This window comes from Capra hircus, chromosome 24 (assembly GCF_001704415.2).
Source record: "Capra hircus breed San Clemente chromosome 24, ASM170441v1, whole genome shotgun sequence".
Classification (NCBI taxonomy): Eukaryota; Metazoa; Chordata; class Mammalia; order Artiodactyla; family Bovidae; genus Capra; species Capra hircus.
Genome location: NC_030831.1, coordinates 48,420,641 through 48,438,743, shown reverse-complemented (window position 1 = coordinate 48,438,743; position 18,103 = coordinate 48,420,641). Strand labels below are relative to the sequence as shown.

At 52.3% G+C, this 18,103-nt stretch overlaps 1 protein-coding gene across 1 annotated transcript in view; it reads right to left on the bottom strand.

Moving 5' to 3' along the window:
* CTIF (cap binding complex dependent translation initiation factor) overlaps positions 1–12,797 on the bottom strand; it is a 327,661-nt gene extending 314,864 nt beyond the window's left edge. The window contains 1 exon segment of the mRNA XM_018039521.1: positions 12,745–12,797. The gene's annotated coding sequence lies outside the window, so the exon portion shown is untranslated.

The following is an 18,103-nucleotide window of genomic DNA, read 5'->3' as shown; positions in this document are numbered from 1 at the left end:
GCCTGGTGTGCTGCAGTCCACGGGGTCGCGAAGAGCTGGACACGACTGAGTGACTGAACCGAACTGAAGATATGGAAACAACCTAAGTGTCCATCGACAGATGAAATACACTCACACACACACACACACTCTCACACATACACTTGCACACACACTCTCACTCACACACTCACACACTCTCTCTCTCATACACACACACAGGAATACTATGTAGACGTAAAAGAGAGTGAACATGGATAGACTTGGAAGGCATTATGCTAGGTAAAATAAGACAAAGAAAGACAAATACTATCTGATATCATTTATATGGGAAGTCTAAAAAATACTGCAAACTAGTGAATATAACTACAAAGCAGACTCGCAGATATTGAGAACAAACGAGTGGTTACCAGTGGAGAGAAGGAAGTGGAGAAGGGTGAAGTAAGTATAGGGGCTTAAAAGGTACAAACTAGTAAGTATAAAACTTAGAGGATATACTGTACAACATGGGGAACAAGAGCCAATATTTTTAGTAACTATAAATGGGATACAACCTTTAACAATTGTGCACCACTATATTATACACCTGTAACATACAACATTATACATCAACTACATGACTCTTTGCAACCCCATGGACTGTAGCCCACCAGGCTCCTCTGTCCTGGGATTCTCCAGGCAAGAATACTGGAGTGGGTTGCCATTTCCCCTTCCAGGGGATCCTCCCGACCCAGGGATCGAACCAGATCTCCTGCATTGCAGGTAGATTCTTTACTGAGCCACCTGGGAGGCACACATATTATATACCTATAACATACAATATTATACATCACTATACTTCAAAAGAAAAGAAAAGAAAAAAGTTTTAAAGACATATGGAGGAACTCACCTGCCTGCCTGCCTTCCAGTACAGTTACATGAGAATGTGACAGGTGGAGTGTGGCATCAATGCTGTGACCGTGAGGGGCAAGCCTGAGCCAATATGTAAATGGCTGTCTGGAAGGTTAGAATGAACGCTCAAGATTATCACTGCCCCACTGAAACAAGCAACTTTAGAACCCCCAACATTTAGACTCCTGCTTAGTTATGTCTATAAACATCTTGTTTCCTAAGCAACTATTAGCCCAGCGTTCTTTTGGCTGCAGCCAATAACATTCTACAAGCCAGGTGGTTCTCATCTCTCCAAATGTCCATCTCCGACTCCAAAACTGAGATCACAGTGAGGTCGATATAAGATGAAACCTCATGACCTTAAACCAAATCCCATCAGAGTTCGTGGTCCTCAGTTGCCACAGACAAAGCTTTCCTCTGGAGCCCCTGAGAAAAACAGGAAACAGATGCCAGTTTCTCTTGCAGCTAAGCCCCTCCCCTAGAGCATCGCTGCGTGCATCCTGTAGTACAAAGGACTGACAAGGGTATCAGGTATGGCCCAGACACCGTCACCCTCCCAGGCCCACGTGGCCATAAGCCCCCATTTGCCCAGGACAGTCCCCGTTTACATCTGTGTCCTCCCTTTCACTCTCAAAGGTGCCTCCATTTGGACACAAAAAAAGAGACATCCTACTTCTGGCTGCCTCGGCAGTTTTCTTTCTCTTTACCCCCCTTCTTCCCACACCACACGAACACGAGCCCATTCTGTCTTCCCCACCAAAATGAAGTCGGGAGGCAGGGACCCTGCCAGGCTCACCCGAATTCCTCTGACCCACAGCAGGCGTCTGATAACAAGTCTGCTAAACTGCACCAAATGTTAACAGGAGAGTCTTAAGCTCAAAGGTCTGGGGCAAGCCAGCATAATGTGAACACAGAGAAGAATTTTTAGAGGGAGGAGAAACTGGGTACCTTCCCAGCATCCCTGACCTTCACCACTGGGTTTGTCAGGATGTCCGGCCATTCAGCTGGCTGATGCAATCCGGGGCAAAGGCAGCTCGTGCTCTGCATAAGCCCACAAGGCACCTGTTGACTAAACGGACCCCGCAGATGCCAGCCGACCTGGGGATGCAAAGGAGCAGAAAGCCTTGGCTTCCTCAAAGAAGAGCCCAGGGCGCTGCAGACCGACACCCAGAGACAAATAAACTGCATGCTGGGAAAACACTGTCATTGTCAACACCTTCCTGCTTGGGGACACACTCTGTCCGGCAGGCCACTTTTGTGATCTCATGGTGCAGACTGTAAGTATCTCAGCAAGTGACCCATGAATACAGCAAAGGCCTGTGGGTTCTTGGCCCGTGGTGAGATCAGGGCACGGCCTCCCGCAGGGGACGGCCCTATAAGGGAGCAGCCTGGGGAATGCCTGCCCCACCCACTCCGGATGGAACCACGCACATTCCTTCTGCATAGCTTTCGGACTCACTGTCACAACTACAGCTGGGCATTTCCATGTCTCTGCCTCTCTTCCTCTCCCCTCACAGAGGTTACTTTTACTTAGTAACACATACAGAGAACACCTAACACTCCTAGGACACCTAAGAGACACTCAGCTAACCCTGAGAGCTCAGTTCATAAAGAATCCGCCTGCAATGCACGAGACCCCGATTCCACTCCTGGGTTGGGAAGATCTGCTGGAGAAGGCACAGGCTACCCACTCCAGTATTCTTGGGCTTCCCTGGTGGCTCAGCTGGTTAAGAATCTGCCTGCAACGCAGGTAGACCTAGGTTCGATCCCTGGGTTGGGAAGATCCCCTGGAGAAGGGAAAGGCTACCCACTCCAGTATTCTGGCCTGGAGAATTTCATGGACTGTATAGGCCATGGGTCTCAAAGACAGTGACTTTCACTTTTTCCCTGCATCAGGTTCCCAAGTCGCTTACTACCGAAATGTATTCTGAGGTTGGAGGATAGAACTGCTTCTCTCATTGGAATCTAAAAAGCACTGAGCCAACCTCTCAAAACTTCTACATCACAGCCAGCTCAGCAAACCTTACATCTCAGCTTCAAAAGCTCCCTCTTTGCTAAGTTAGGATGGAAGCTGGCTCAATTCTCAACAGAATCTTAACTTGACAAATTAAGGCCCTTCCAGCAAAAGCGAGCAGGATGCTGAAAGGCCTCCAAAACATCTCTCCCAACAGCCCACAGCTGAAGTGGCGATGGGTAGAAACCTGAGGCTCACAGGAGGCCTTCCAGCTGCAAGGGGCTTCTAACAAGGGAAGGCATTGCCTGGTATAGACGCACACTCTCGGCCACAGGAAGCCTTGGAGCAAGCGCTGGTGAAGACAGGAGTCCCACTCCAGGGAGGAGGCCCACTAGATGACCTCTAAGATGTCTCCCAATTTTAAAATTTGAGAAAATCAAGCCTCTGGGCTTAGGGTAGACAATGGGGTGCATGGTCTGGAGGGACCAGGAGCAGCTGGAATCTGCACAGGGTACCCTGAGGGGGAGGCTGGTGGGCTGCAGTCCACGGGGTCACAAACAGCCAGACATGACTGAGAGACTAAGCACACACACACGCACGCACACACGCACATGCACACACACACACACACACACACACACACACACTCTGAGGGGGAACCTGAGCAGAAGCCTCATCTGGAAAGATCCAGCCTGAATCAACAGTGGAGAGGACGTGAGGCCTTCCTGGACAGGCTTGTTTGCAGGCCTCTGCTGACAGGTGAAGCCTTGGGCTGGCACAGCCCTTCTCCAGAGCCCGGCACATGCCCTCTGCAGTGTGCATGGGTCATAAAGGTCCCTATCAAAGGTTCCCACCAAGGCCTCTCTTTCCTCCTCCTCACTCAGGAACCCCCGGGTCCTACAGCATCTCTCCAAGGAGGAGACCCAAGTCAGTGAAGGGTGAAGAGCCCCAGAATCTTCCCGGCACCCCTGAGAGCCTGGAGTCCACAGGCACGAAGACCCTGGACCCCAGAGGCTTTATGCGCTAATTCCTTGAGGACCTCTGGACCACGTGTGTGTTAGTCACTCAGTCGTGTCTGACTCTCTGCAACTCCATGGACTATAGCCTGCCAGGCTCCTCTGTCCATGGAATTCTCCAGGCAAGAATACCGGGGTGGATTGCCCTTTTCTTCTCCAGGGGATCGTCCCAACTCAGGGATCAAACCCAGATCTCCCGCATTGCAGGCAGATTTCTTTACCGCCTGAGACACCAGGGAAGTCCCAAGCCATGTGCAGTGGCCATTCAAAGCCACAAGAGGCCTGAGGCTTCACAGTTCCAGGAACGAATTTTTTTCCTCCCCCAAATTCAGGCCAAGACAGACAAGTTCCCCCTCCCCTGCTTCTATGCCAGAGGGTGGCTGTCTATTCCATCTTCTTTCCAATCCTGCACACCTTTGCCAGGGGCCCGATTCAGGCAGGGCGCTCCAGGCAGGGCCCTCCACGCCAACTCCCGGTCTCACCTCGGACCCTGGAGGAGCTGTCAAAGGCTCAACAGCCTTTGGTTCTGAGACCCCTCAAGACACCCATAGCCACCCCCACCCCCAGGCCAGGCCTGGCATCAGCGCTTGCTTCGCGCTCCCTTCTGAGCTCCCTGGAGACTGCCCTTCCAAAAGAGGAGCTCAGCTCTTCTCTGCAAGGATGCTAGTTGTATTTCATACGACATTTCTAGGTGCTTGGTAGTTGGAAGGTTTTCAAGATTTTTACTCCACTATGGTACTAAAAATATTCTAAATCAGTGTTGGAATCCCCTTTGGACTTGTTCACAGGAACCTCCCCTGGCTGACCTCCCCCACCCCCTCCCTATCCCCGCACCAAACAACGAACTCTGGTCACATCCCTGCAGATCCAAACAGATAGATGAACACCTACCATGTAGGTCCTGGGTGTTCAAAAATGGCAAGACTGGCGCTCGGCCCGAAACACAGCAGCTTATTTAAATGCAGCATGGCAGGAGATAAATTCCCGCAGACCTCTTCCATTTAACGAGCAGCCCACTATTTGCCCAGGTTATCACAGCTGTTTAGTGGCTTCACAGGTCCTCATCTCGTCTCCCAACTAGACCAGCCTACTCATGGGAAGAGGTACAGGTCTCCCCTGCCCTTGACTCACAGCCTGAGAGCCTGGGACAGAGATCTCGCCAGGGTTGTTAAAAAATGACAAAGCCTCTCGCCTAACGCACTCAAATGCTTCCAGCTGAGGCGCGCTCTCGACCGTCTCCGGATTCTGCCAGCTGGGCCTCCAGCATGACACAGCATCCCCGCCTGGCTTCCCTGACGACAGCGGGCCCGGCATGACAAAGGCTTCTCTGACGATGGGAGGAAGAGGTCTTCTCCTGGTCTACAGCAGCCCCCACAGCAATCCCGTCCCACAGCCGAGCTCCCCCCAGTCCCAGGACTGCAGCTCCTGCCCACACCTCCAGCTCAGGCTTCCACCTTGCGTGTGGTCTGGAAGACAGCTCCACTGGACTACCCTACCTGCGATTCCACTCGACGAGCCTTACGTTAAACTCACCGCAACACCCCAGCACACCTGCTCCAGCCACCACCAGAAGGTCACACCCCAGTAAAGGTCACCATCCACTCAGTCCAGGAGGCCAGAGACCTGGGAATCAACTGGGACTCCTCCCTTATCCCCCAAAGCTACGCACTAAAAACTGCAGACTTGACTCCCCAAATGGCTTTAACACGTTACCTTTCCTCTACCCTCATCCACACAGCCCTGCTTCCAGGCCTCCTCTCCAGGGACTGGACCCTGCATGGAGCCTACTGTTGACTCACAGCCCAGGGGCCGCCTGGCTCTCAGTCCTGCTTGCTTCTGGCCCGCTCTAAGTTCCATCGGCCCTGCCGAAACGCGAGGTCCCCAGCCAGGCTCTTAAGGTGCTCAGAGCTGGGCTCTGTACACATGCGTCATTGTGCTTGACCAGCCTGCTGCTGCCCCTTCCTACACCCAGGCAGCCTTGGGCCTCCACGCCTTTGCACCCACATTCCTTCCTTCCCCCTAAACATCCTTCTCCTGTCTCCTCTCCAGGTTAATTCTTTTCATACCTTCAGATTCAGCTACTGCGTCATCTCCCTAAGGAAGCCCTCTCTGATTTCTGAGGCTGGAACAGGTGGCCCTTGTCTGGCAGGCAACTTTCTCCAACACTGCGCTCACTGCACCGTGCTGAGTTTAACTGTTTCAGCGTCAGTCTCTCCCAGGAGACAGTGGGTTCTTTGAAGGCAGGAGGGCTGTGCCTCATCACTGTTGTAGCCCCAGGGCAGAGAAAAAGCCCAGTCACTACAAGAAGCCCCCTCTGACTGCAGGATCCACCCAGCCTCTTTGGTCAGCTCCACTCTGTCCAAGCACAAACCATTTCCCTTTCACCCCTTTTGGGTCCTGGCCCCAGCTGAAAACCTCTGCCATGGCATCTGCCATGACCCCAGACCTACTCCCAAATTCACCTCGTCCATAAAATCATCCCAAACTAGCCCCAGTCTACATTATCACTGCTATGATATCTGCCTCCCGTACTTTATCCATCCCACCCCCTGGGTAATTTAGGACTTCAGTCCAGCTCCATGGCTGGACATCAGCTAGCAGTGGATATCATAAAGAAGGAGCTACAGAAGAATTTTTAAGCTCCAAAAAGTTTGAGACCCTCCACTCACAAAACTGTAATGAGGATGCACCATGTGGACCACCTCAGCCCAAGACACTAGATTTGAAGTCTGAAGACTTGGGATCAGATGCCTGCCCTCCTACTTCCTTGTGACTTGGGCACATCACTAACCTTTAGTCACTGAAAGTAACAGGCTCAGTTTCCCTATCTGCAGAATGGGAATAATGATAACAGCCTCACACAGCTGTTATAAAAAGCAGATAAGGTCACTGATGTGAAATACATCATAAACTGCAAAGCCAAGTCAAGTGTAGGACAATATGACTGTCTCCAGTGCCAACCAATCCCCCGTCCAACTCCATATGCCCACCCCAGTAGTTCCTGTCCTTACTTGAGTTAGGTAAGAACCAAATGAAGTCTGTGGATCCTCCTCCGAGAAAAATGCACATATATAGCAGCTTGGCAAACACCTTTATGAGGTTCCTGAGGACCCTGCCACGGGAAGGGAAAGCCACAGGCCAAACTTAAGCTCACCGGAAGGCCCCAAGCATAAAACCCTCTCCCAAATACACCAGACTCCTAGGAGCTAGAGATGAAAGATAGAGCAAGGAAGACCAGTGTCAAAGGAAAACTATCTCAAGACTCCAAAAGAAAGAAAAAGATGTAGCATTTTCACTCTTCGGGAAGTAAGAACCCCACCTCTTTTCAGAAAGCATCACAGTGTTTGGCAGAAACCAACACAATTCTGTAAAGGAATTATCCGTCAGTTAAAAAAATAAATTAATTTTTTTAAAAAAGAAAGCATCACAGTACAGAGAAAGATTAAATGAGGCATCAAAATTTAGTAGGAGTTCTTGTTCCACTCTGCCAAGCGCTCCCTGTGACTTTGGGTGAGTCATTTCACCTCTCTGCGCCTCGGGGTCTTCAGCTTATCAGCAAGGCCCTCCCCGGGTGCCTGGATCTCAGGATGTGTCTGTTCTCACTGTTCTGAACCACGGCTCTGGCCTGGGTTTAATTCAGATGTAACATGCAGCGGTCGATAGTCGGCATCGCGGTAATTCTGAGAGAAGGCCACTGTGACAGCAATGTTCTAAGTTAAACTGCACGCTGGATGAGACAGGAGGGCAAAAGAGTAAAAAGCCTGAATGTGAACGGCTGAGTTCAGGTGATCAGTGAGTCAGCAGTGAGCCCCAGAGGTAGAGGACCCCCCCGCAAAAGAACATCAAAAGGGGCTGCCGCATTATTGGGTAAGCTATGCAGAAACGCCATCAGGTCTGGAGAATTCCCAGAAGCTGCAGTTTGCCCGTCTGTTTGTACCTCCTGTTCTCACTCTAGGCTCAGAATTCTCTCCCCATCCTAACCACCACCTCCTGCTCCCTGTTCATGATGTGAACTTAAAACAAGGCAGTGAACCCTAAAACTGAGAAGAAATTGGAGAACAGTATCAGGGACCCCAGAAGTCAGTTGGGCAATGAACAGCTAAAAAAAGCAGACTCATATTAGAAAATCTACACAGACCTGTGAGACAGAAACTACTAAACTCGGGCAGGGCTTGGCTGAGATTTTGATCAAAAGCCACTGAAGACAGGCTATCACAGCCCATCCATCACAGCTGGGGCAGGACCCTGAAGGACAATGTGTCTGCTCCTCACTGCCCAGGAGACTAACCTGTGGTCTGGCTTCAGGGTCACTCCCATGAGCTGCCTAACTTTTACAAAAAGACAGACCTCCAGGCCCACGTGGCAGGTTCCAAGTAGTTTGAAATTCAGAGCAACAAGGCTCTTCCTCTGTTGCTTCTTTCTGCATTTGCTATAGGAAAGAGACTGGCATTATGAGTTCCTTGCAACCAACATATGTGAACTTGACTAAGTCCCAGGGTGAGTGCTCTAAAATATTTACAATTTGTTCCCTCCTGTAGGCTCTGAATCATCTGGGTTTTTTTTGCTCTGCAACTTAGCTGTTTCTGCTATCCTGTCTCTGCGTGCCCCAAACACAGTTTCTAGCCCAGGAAAGGTGCTCAACAAACATTTGCTGGACTCAAAATCTTACATTTATCTCCACAGCTAGAAGATGTTTTGGCAAGCAGTGCTAAACTGTATATTAAATTTTCTTCATGTGTACTTCAAGATACACAAACATGTGCAATACATATTTGTAAATGAATAGTTGATTACCTAGCCAATCCTAATAACCCCCAGGCTGTGTCTGAGAACCTTCACTACCTGAACTCTGAGAAATGCACAGTTATGTAGGAGCTTTTTGTTCTTTTAAAGGCTTCCATCCCTGGAGATGGAGGGGGCAGGGAGTAGAACCTGGATGGTTTCTCAGGAGCTATACTTTAAATCCATGGTTTTGGAACCAGTAAGGAACAAACTTTAGATTCAATAAGAACCCCATAAACACACCCATATGAACTCAGGCATATGTTGCAGAAACATATATCCATACATATTTATTACATGCAGTTATGATTCTGGTACATACTGCATACATCAAAGCTGACAATCATTCACCAACTGTAAATTATCAGATAAGTGATAATAATAGCAATGGAGACTTCTGTTTTTTTTTAATACTTATTCTCATTAGGACTGGCAGCAAACCAAGTGTTTTTTGACAAAGAATAAATACCATAATTTCAGACTGTTAATGGGTGTTGGAGAAGACTCTTGAGAGTCCCTTGGACTGCAAGGAGATCAAACCAGTCAATTATAAAGGACATAAGTCCTGAATACTCATTGGAAGGACTGATGCTGAAGCTGAAACTCCAATCCTTTGGCCACCTGATGTGAAGAACTGACTCACTGGAAAAGCCCCTGATGTTGGGAAAGACTGAAGGCGATAGGAGAAGGGACGACAGAAGATGAGATGGTTGGATGGCATCCCCAACTCGATGGACATAAGTTTGAGCAAGCTCCAGGAACTGGTGATGGATGGGTAAGCCTGGGGTAGTGCATGCAGTCCATGGGTTTGCAAAGAGTCAGACACAAGAGAGCGAATGAACGACCGAACTGAAATACCATAATTTACCCCCTGTCTTAGGCTTATTATTTCCTAGGGTCCCAAGGCCTTACTAAAAGAAGAAAGAAAGTTGGCCACTGTTTAAGTTAAAAGGCCACAGACTGGGCTTCCTTGGTGACTCAGTGGTAAAGAATCTGTCTGCCATTGCAGGAGACTTGGGTTTGATCCTCGATCAGGGAAGACCCTAAATGACCCAGAGCAACTGAGCCCATGGGCCACAGCTAGTCAGTCTGTGCTCTAGGGCCTGGGAGCCCCAACTACTGAGCCCATGTGAAGCAACTACTGAAGCCGGGTTACTCCCAGAGCCTGTGTTCCACAACAAGAGAAGCCACTGCAATGAGAAGTCTGTGTACCACAGCTAAAGAAAAGCCTGGCAGGAAGGAAGGCTCAGCACAGCCATAAATAAATAAACAAACAAAATTATTTTAAACCAAACCAAAAAAAAAAAAAAAAGCCACAGTCTAAGAAGTGAAATCACAGAGAGGCCTCAGGCAAGTCTCCTTACTTTTTGAGCCTCAATGTACTGTTCTGTAAAATGGGGTTAATATCCCCCATACCTTACGGGGTGTCTTAATAAATGCGATGATGGGGAGGGCGCCTAGACATACAAACATATATTATTATTACAGCAATCTGTTAATCACTGGTGACATTGTACCCCCGGATGCGTTACAAAATTACTGCTTTCAAGCGCACGTTATCCAAGACAGACACTTGACACAGCAGGTGAGATGATCTGTGTGTAAATCGAATCCTGTCTTAAACACGTTAAGGGAGCTTCCTGGGGCCACCTGAGTGCATCCCGCGAGGGGCCGAACATCTTAACGTCTGCTCAGTGTGTTCTGTTCCAGTATAACCGGGTTTTCTTGAAAGCCAAGCAATTTTTCTCGCGCGTTCCCAGAATGCTCGGAGCCAGGTTCCCTGAGGTTTTCGGCCCAGACCCGTCGCTGGACAGGAGGAACAGGGCCGGACAGCCTGCGGCCCCTCCCCGCCCTCTGGGCGGCTCCTTCCTCTCGCTTTCAGCTCGGGCGGTAGCGGCGCTCGTGCTGTGTCACTTTCGCCTTCCGAAGCCCCCAGCCGCTGCGGAACCAGCAGCTCCGGTGGCTTCCTCCCTCAGCGCGCGGGCCCTGAGCCTGGGAGATAATCCCCTGTCGCAGAGACCCAGCTCCGGGAGGGCAAAGACCTGCCTGCGGCCGGCTGGGTACCCGGCACCCGCGCCGGAGGCAGCTCGGGGCGGAGCGCGCGACCCGGCAGGCCGGGCAGCCTTCGGCCTCCACTGTCTCTAGGACGAAGAATTGGGAGGGGGTACGCAGGGGGCGCCGATTCCCTCCAGGATCTGCGAAGGCAGAGGCAGGAGCGGCCGCGCGCACCCACAGCGTGCCCCGGGCCAAGGGTCAAGCGAAGGGGGCGGGGGCGCAACACACAAGCGCCCCGCCGCTCGTCCAGGCCCAGCCAGACCAGCCCGCGGCGCCGCCGAGTAGACGGCCAGCCTGCCGGGTCCGGGTCGGGGGGAGGCGTCGGGGACGCGAGGAGAGGGACCGCGGCACGTCTCTGGCCAGGCCCTCTCTCACCGACCCGGCTCACAAGCAACCCCAGGATCTCCCCGAGCCCCCGGCCGCACGAACCCCCCTCTCCAAGGAACCAGGGCGCTGGCGCGGACACACACACGACTACGAGCCCCGGCGGGACCGATTCCCGCGGGGGCTCGGGGCCCAAGCGCGTCCCCACTACGCATCGGTCTGCGGCCCCCGCCCCGCGCACGCACGCCAGAACGGTGTGTACACACACAAACAGCTGGGCGGGGGAGGCGACGCCTCACTCCTTGAGTGGGGATGCACAGCGTGCCGCCAACCACCCCTCCCCTTTACACGCCGCACCTCCCTCTCTGTTCACACCTGCCCCCCCCCCCCGCAACACCAACCCTGAAAACTCCGCGAAACCAAACAGCCAACGCAGCCCAGAGGGGCTCAGACCTCCACCACCTCCCCTCCACAACTGTCATTTAACATCAGAGGAGAGACCCAACTCAGATGCGCGGTCCCCGGGACGCCTCCCCCAGCGGTACCCAGGCTCCGACACGCGGCCCTCCGGGGCACCAGATCTCCGACTGCAGCCGAGCCACCGCCCCCCTGCCCGCCGCCCACCACCTCCCTCCCCGCCCCCCCCACACACCCCACCAGGACCCGCGTCTGGGACAGTCACCTGCTCGTTAAAGAACCCAAGCCGGAGCCCACTCCTCTCCGGCCCGGGTCACCAGCCACCGCGAGCTGGCTTTTCAAAGCCTGTCAACTTAACCCTGACTCCACCGGACAGGTCTGTTCCCCAGGCCCGATTACACCGCGGCGGCAGGAATAAGAACGTAAAAAAAGAAAGGAGAATCACTGCCGTGGGGAAGGTCCAAAGCTGCGACCGCAGTGGAGCCAGCGATCCGGCTTTCTCCTCTGCTCCCACCCCCGCCCCGCGCCCCGCGCGCGCGGTCCGCGGGCTCACCAGGGACGGAGGGAGGGTGCAGCCTGTCTAGACGACAGACATCTCCGCGCCCGCGGGGACGGGCGCGCACACACAAACACACACACACTCACACGCGGCCGCTGCCACAGACACAATCGGTCGCCGGAGGACGGAGGGGCAGCGTGAAGACACTCCCAGGGTCCCTCCGGGAGCCGCGAGCGCGGCAGCCTCCGGCCCTTAGCCGCCACCCGGAGCCGCGCTCCCTACCTCCGCCGACTACGGTCAGAACAGCTGCAAGTTTGGCCGGTTCGTGAACCAATGCAGCAAATGCGGGCTTCAAAACAAAAGGGAGAGGAATCACGCTCTCTCGCTTGCTTCCTCCCTCCGGGTCGGAATCCGGCACATGACAGCGGCTACACCGCGCGGCTCCAACCGTGCACCCCCTCCTCACCCCACGCCAACAGAGCCCCCCTCCTCACCGGAGCTCCAGGGCCACGGCTCCCCTACTGGCGGGGAACCGGCTGAGAAGGGGCAAACCTGGGGAGGGGGCGCGATCTCACAGTGCCGTCCCCGACAGAGGCGGGGACGCAGGATGGGCGCGGACGCCTGGCTGCCCGGGGCGCAGGGTGGGAGGAGGAGGTAGGGAGGTAGGGGGCTAATTGTTTGGGGCGGTTTTCCCGGATTTATCTGTAAGCACGCACACGTCACAGAGCCCTTCCTCACCGGTCCCGGAATCGACCCGCAACGAGAGATGACTACACGAGACTGGGGGGTTGGGGGGGGAGGCGGCGGACGGTGGGGGAGATGCTCACCTCGGGGTTCCTCAGGCCGCCGCTCCGAGCCCGAGTTGGGGGTGGGGTGGGGGGGTGGGGGAAGGGGGCAGGGAAGGAGAAGGGAGGGAGGAGGCTCGGGAGAGCCGATCCCCCGTCCCGAGTTCCGCGCGTCCCGGCGGCTAAGGGGGGGGGCCTCCGGCGCCCCAGCGCACAAACCCAGCCGAGAGGGGAGGGAGGGAGGGAAGGGAAGGAGGGAAAGAGGGGCGGGCGGGGGGAGGGAGCAGAGGAAGGAAAAAAAAAAAAAATGATCCCTGCTCTGACACAGGGAAAGAGAATGTAGGAGGGTGACGTCCAGGCTCCGCCCTCCCCTCCGGCCACGTGCAAAGACATGAAAGGAACGAGGGCGGCGGGAGGCCTGCTGGGTAATGTAGTTCGCCTTTCTTTCCCGGGATGGCGGGCCCTGGAGAAGCGGGGCGCCGCCGGGGCGCGGGGGCAGGCCGCCCGAGCCGCCCAGATAGCAGATCGAGCCTCGCCGAAACCCCACGCCCGACGGCCGATCCCCACCCCACGCCCCGCGCGCTGGCGCCGCCCCGCGTGGGGACCTCAACTGGGGACTTGGGCGAGGAGGGAAACATTTGATTTTAGGGACCGGACGGCTTTAAGGATGAGGACTTCCTTGCTCTTAAGTGCTAAGTCTGTCCTAAGAGCAGATGAAAGGGAGCGTTGTGTACTCCCTGGGCGGCCCAAGGGCAGTTACTAATGCTGTATTAAATGCTACCGTCTGTTACTGAGATGCATATGTTATAATTAACATTTGAACATCTCAGTGGCAGGGCCGGGATGTTGTAATTAGATATGCACTTTGCAACCAATTAATTTTCCATTGGCCATGCTAAGGGCTAAGGCAGGGGACTTGGTGGACAGGAGAATTCAGCGCAGTGGGTAATTCAGTAATCACTTTACCGAATCACCAGTGTTTTCCAAGTACCTGTTAGGTGCTGGGCACTGGGCTTAGCACAGAGAAGCCTTCTGGAGAAATACATGATGCTGTACACCTTCCAAGCAAAGGAGTTATGAACTCCCTTAAACTCATGGAAAGGGGTTATAAACTCATGGAAGGACTTGTGTGACATGGTCCTTCTGGACTCATGGTCCATGCTGAAGAAAATTGTTTATAAATTCATATAACATTTGGTGAGCACTTTTCACAGACAGAACAAGTCTGGGGATGCCAAGACAGGTGAGACCCTCAAGGAGTTCAAAGTCTAGCGTTAAGGACTGCAGTCAATGAGGGTATAGGGGATAAGTCCACACCTAACATAGGTGTAGGCATAAAGTGCTGTGGAACCCTCAGGAGGAGCAGCCAGCCAGGATGGAGCACGGATGCAAGAAGGAGAGGATCAAGGAAGGCTTCCTTGGAGGAGGCAGCATGTTAGGTAAGAATTACTAAAAAATGTTAACAAAGGCAAAAGAAAGAGTTGGCCTCTGAACAAGGCTACAGGGTTCAAAGGCTCCAGACAGATAAAAGAGCAAATTCTGAAAGTCCTAGCAATTTGGCAGTGCAAAAGGGAGACTCAAAAAGGGGGGGTCAGGGATGAAGGATGGGTCTAGAGGGCAGAGGAGCCTGGGATGGCTTTTCACCAGGGGTAGGGCTTGCAGTGGGCCTTGAAGGAGGAGTGGGATTTCTTTGAAAACAGAGAGCATGTCTTCTTGGTATGCGCCAAGCCATCAGAGGAAAGCAAAACAGCATCTGCAGCCACGTCTGGCTCTTTTGACTCTTTTGACTCTTGGGTCATCCCCTCCCTTCTAGAGAAAGGCAGCAGGCCCATAGTCAGGCATTCATAAGAGGTAGAGTGGGTATCAGAAGCCACGCCAGGCCCAATCCCCGCAGAGAAGGAGCATGTTTAAGTACACCTGACTCTTCCTGCTGCTTTGCGCTCTTAGCATTTATGCCTCATTGGCTCAGCAGTTATTTTTGCGCTTTTAACATCTGCACAATTACCCAGGTTTACAAAATATGCACCAATAGTACCAGAGTCTATCCCCTCAGCAAATTCCCCGTTACCCACCTTTCGTTGTCAGCGGTGTTTTGCACATTGTGTGATAGGCCTGCTACTTCGAAAGGCAGAAGAATGGAATTGTCTGGGTCTTGGTTTTGCCTGTGCTGTAAATCACACTCCCAGAGGTGAGGAGAGGCTGAACGATGTGCAGAATGCAAAACACCCGTGGAGAGTGCTCCCCAGCCGTTTGGAGGCTGCGCCTGCAGTGAGACAGCCAGTGCTGACAGCGTAGACTCCTCAGTCAGCCTGGCCCCTGAGCCTGATTTCCAGGCATGACACTTCCTGGACCTGGGATCTTGGGCTGTTGACTTAACCTCCAAATGAATGACCTTAGGTAGCTTATTCAACACCCTATTTTGGCCTTAGGAGGACCCATGGTGACAATGCATTTATACTGGCTCCGTCTCACAGCAGCTCTCTGTGATGGCTGATTCCTTTCCCTGTCCCAGGGTCTTTCTGGGCCAGGAGAATGACCCCTGAGTTGTTTTTTTTTTTTTTTCCTGCAGTTAGGCCAGCAGAGCTGGTGCTGCAGGGAGAATTTCTTCAGGCGACTCATGTTCATGGATGAAGTTGGTTAGGGTTGTGTCTTCAAGGAACCTTCACGCAGCTTTAGTCGTCACCTCCCAAGGGCTCAGCTCTCCTGACCTGCCCTGCCCTGAACTCAAGGCCCCTTCACTAGATGGTGTCTCTGGGCTCCCACAGTCCTTCTTTCCACCCAGCAACACTTACCTACTGCTTTCTGTATCCTAGAGCCTGCCTCTGCTTTACCTCAACTAATACACCTTCATCAGTAGATGATAAGACCCCCTGACATTCTCTCCTCCAACTATGACTTCTTTGTCTTTTTATCTAGAGTTTTCTAAATCGGCCGCTGCTGATGGGGACTTCAGACTGGAATGGGAGTCTCTGAGAGGAAGACTCTGTGGGTCACTCATTCTGGAAATTGTGGGTTTCCTCCCGTTTGGAAGGCCTGGGCCTTAATTAGTCCCTCACATGGCACCCTTCCTTCCCTGCTGTTGATCTATGTCCTACTTGCCAGCTTGGGTCAGAGAGGCTGCTGGATGCAGAGTCAATGAACTGGCCCTGGAATTGGTTAATTGTGGCAGATTTGAGTTACTGAGAGTTGCCTTCACCTGAATTGTCACCACATAGCCTAGAAATCAAAAGCCAGATTATTTCTCTCTGTCTTAAGTAATTGCTTTTCCTAATAAATACTTTCCTAAGATACTAGCAAAAGGAGGGAACTTCTTAGCAGTCCATTGGTTAGCACTCAGTGGTTTCACTGGCATAAGACAGGTTCAATCCCTGGTCAGGGAACTAATCAGGGAACTAAGATCCTGCAAGCTGGGTGGTGAGACCAAAAATTTTAAAAGCCTTAAAAAAAGAAAAGATATGAGCAGAATGAAATAATTCTCTTTTCTTCCGATATCCTTTTCTGACTCCAGCCAGCCTTTCCTCCAACATCCAGTGCATGTGGATGTTGGGAGCCCACTAGAGTGCAGGGGCAGAGAAATGGCCTGCCATCAGGAGCTGAGGACGCCAGGCTCGCACCCGTGAGATAACAGAACTAATGGGGTGCTATCCTGTATGAGGTTGCTGTTAAGTGAACAAAGCATTCCTAGCAGTCTGGGATGGTCAGAGAAGACTTCTGAGAGGAAAGTGAGACTGGATCCACATTATCTTCCCATTGAGAAGAGGTCAGCAGTGACCTGAATCCGGGCTTTGTAGCATTGGCCTGGGATGCACTGCAGAAGTCGTGTCTTTGTCTGGAAGCTACATAGTGGGTTCACCATGCATCAATTTGGTAGCCAGAGACCCCACAGAGGGAAGCAAGTTAGTCCGGTGTCTTCGCTCTGTTACTGTGGTGCTGGCCTGGAGAGATAACGGCTTGATAGAATCAGGTTAAATTTCGCCCCTGCCTCATCTCAGCTTCCACTATACAACCCGAAGACCAATACCTGAAAGGCAGATGGAAAGTGATCCTGTAGGGCTGAAGTTGTTGGTAGAGGAAGGGATACCCCAACAGAGAATGATGCACTTGGAAAAAATCAAAAGCCAAATAAGAAATGAACCAAAAAATATTGATTGGGTGTAGGCTATGTCTCAGGCATTGCAAGGTAGAGTGAGGAATTCATGTGTGAAACAAGGTTCCAGACCCCACCTGCCTCTGTCCTGCTGTGTGACATCTCTCTCTGGGCCTCAGTTTCCACACCTGTAAAATGGGAGGGTCTGTGATTATTTCCAGTCCTGAAGTTCTCCCTTCAATAAGTTTATAGTCCAACTGGCAAAAGAAACAGAAAGTTAAGTAGCCACAAGCATAAATTTTAAGCTGTTTTAATCCAGCAGAGCAGGAAGAGTTTGTGATATTCATTTAACAAAGCCCTGAAATCCACAAGGGAACAGAACACAAGCAGATCTTGTCTCACAAGATTCAAGGACAGTAAGTGCAGCCCATGAATGGTCAAGCATTCCTCAATTTCTTTAACATTTAAGGTCAGACCTCACAGCTCAGTGGCATGAGAGCCTCATCCATGAATGGCCTTGTCCACGATGATGACTTGGGGCAAAAAGATACACCACCACCCCCCCCCACCCCCACCCCACCCCCCCCCCCCCCCCCCGCCATATGTCTGCAAGAGACATGTTTCATTATGTGTCAGGGTACACTCTAGAAAAATTGTGCCACCCTCATCCTGGGAGGAGTGGCCAGGCTTATTGGACTAGGGGTGTACACTTGATCCAAGGACATTGGCTGGGCCTGGACTTAAGTGGCCCTGGCTCCAGCCGATGAACTGAACCAATCAGATTCCCTTTTGTAAGCATCTGCAGGGAGAGGCTGAGAGACCACTGCTCATTGGTGATTCTGCTCAGTCAGGTAATGGAGAGGGGGTGGGGTGGGGGCGGGGTGAGGCTGTGGCCTTAGTGGGGCAGGTTGGGAGGAGTAGGCAGAGGAGGCTGATAAAGGAGTGGGGAAGGGAGGCAGACACATGCGTGGAGTAGCCTCGGTTCCTAACTCCAGTTCTCAGTCCTGAGGTGATCTATCACACCTCTCTTTGGTTCCTGGTATTTCTGTATCCTTAGAGTAATTCCCTTTACTTTGTGCTAGGCTGAGTGGCTTTCTCATTTTTGTAATCCAAATACCCACATCTGGAACAGCCTGAAAGAGAAGTGCAGAGAAAGTTAAAGCTGTCATGATCCATGTAAAGCGGAATTTCCCCTCCTGAAGAGGCTCTTCCTTTTTCTATCCTAGACGTCTCCCTCTTCAACTAATTGATAATCCCTGTCTCCTAAATATTATTCTGAAATGCCTGCAAAATAACTTGGCCTTGAACCTTCCA